The sequence below is a fragment of the Berghia stephanieae genome, chromosome 3, assembly GCF_034508935.2.
Source record: "Berghia stephanieae isolate SIO BIC M18660-M18661 chromosome 3, UCSD_Bste_1.3, whole genome shotgun sequence".
NCBI classification, from domain to species: domain Eukaryota; kingdom Metazoa; phylum Mollusca; class Gastropoda; order Nudibranchia; family Aeolidiidae; genus Berghia; species Berghia stephanieae.
The window spans coordinates 53,162,718-53,164,787 of record NC_088362.1 but is presented as its reverse complement, the minus strand read 5'-3'; positions in this window follow the sequence as shown (position 1 = coordinate 53,164,787).

Here is a 2,070-nt window from a genome sequence, read left to right as displayed (position 1 = left end):
AAGCCTTGTCATCCCAATCTTTTTTTTTTATGAGGAAGGGAGAGGTGAGGAAAAAGAGGAAACTTTTCTCTTGAAATTCTCCTGTAAATTCTTTGATTGATTTTTCAGTTCCTGCTTCTACATTAAAGATAACTTATTCAAATCTCATTTGTTGATTTTAAAAAAAAATTAACAAAAACATGCATCTTAAAATGAAAAATAATTTACAGATGGCCTGCAAACCTTTCAGTTAAAAATAATTCGCTGCCATTTATTCAACAGGTTTCTTTTATTATTGACAAAATAAATGCAAAAGAGAAAACATAATATTGGGAGAATAAATATAATTATATACACATTTAGCTGGCTAGATATATAGATATATAATATAAATTGATGAAAAAGATATATATATATATATATATATAATATATATATATATATATATATATATATATATATATATATATATATACGAGGGCTCTTTCAGAAATAACCGAAAAATGCCCATGCTCAGCAACCAGTGGAGATTTTTTTTAATTCTGTAAACGACATGATATTCCTTATTTCCTTACGGATATTCCCAGAAATTATGAAGTGCATCATTTTGCACAATGAATTTCTAGACGATTTTAAAGATGGCGGCCCACCTTGAAACTTGGTCAAAGGAGGAAATCAGAGCTGTCATACGTTTTTTGAATGCCAAAAGTCTGAATCCTACCGAAATTCATAAAGAACTTCAGAGTGTATATGGTGAGCATGTTATAAGCCGTACACAAGTCTATCACTGGTGTAATTTGTTTGAAGCCGGCCATTCCGACTTGACAGACAGGGTGGGAGAGGGCGTTCGATAACTGCGAAGTCAGAAGACAATGTGAAGCGAGTTGATGAGCTTATTCGTCAAGACAGGAGGTTGAAACTTCGTGAAATTGCAAGCAGTCTTGAAATTTCGGAAACTTCTGCCCATAGAATTGTATTTGATGAACTTGGCTACAGAAAAGTCAGCGCAAGATGGGTTCCTAAGCAATTGACAGACAATCATAAAGAACAAAGATTGGACATCTGCAGGGAACACGACAACGCTACACCCCACACAGCACGAGTGACGCAAGGTTGGCTAGAGAAATATGGATGGGAGATTTTGCCACACCCACCACACAGTCCAGACTCGCACCATCTGATTATCACCTCTTTGGGCCACTGAAACGTGAGCTAGCAGGAAAGCGCTTTGATGTTGATGAAGAGCTTGTTGACCATGTGCGGAAATGGCTACAAAACCTTGACGGAAATTTCTTCCGAGAGGGTATCTATTCCATGGTGCGGCGTTGGCAGAAAAGTGTCGACAGACTTGGCTGTTACGTAGAGAAATGAAGGACGAGTCAAGGTATGAACACGTGCAAGAATTTTGTTGATAGCATAAAAAACGCTGATTTTACAGGCATTTTTCGGTTAATTATGAAAGAGCCCTCGTATATGAGAGAGAGAGAAAGAGCTCTGATCGAGAGAGAGAGAGAGAAGAAGAAGAAGAAGAAGAAGAAGAAGAAGAAGAAGAAGAAGAAGAAGAAGAAGAAGAAGAAGAAGAAGAAGAAGAAGAAGAAGAAGAAGAAGAAGAAGAGAAGAAGAAGAGAAGAAGAAGAAGAAGAAGAAGAAGAAGAGAGAAGAAGAAGAAGAGAAGAAGAAGAAGAGAAGAAGAAGAAGAAGAAGAAGAAGAAGAAGAAGAAGAAGAAGAAGAAGAAGAAGAAGAAGAAAAGAAGAAGAAGAGAAGAAGAAGAGAAGAAGAAGAAGAAGAAAGAAGAAGAAGAAGAGAAGAGAAGAAGAAGAAGAAGAAGAGAAGAAGAAAGAAGAAGGAAGAAGAAGAAGAGAGAAGAAGGAAGGAGGAGGAGGAGGAGGAAGGAGGAGAGGAGGAGAGAGGAGGAAGATGAGGAAGAGGAAGAAGAGAAGAAGAGGAAGAAGAAGAAGAAGAAGAAGAAGAAGAAGAAGAAGAAGAAGAAGAAGAAGAAGAAGAAGAAGAGAAGAAGAAGAAGAAGAAGAAGAAGAAGAAGAAGAAGAAGAAGAAGAAGAAGAAGAAGAAGAAGAAGAAGAAAGGAATAG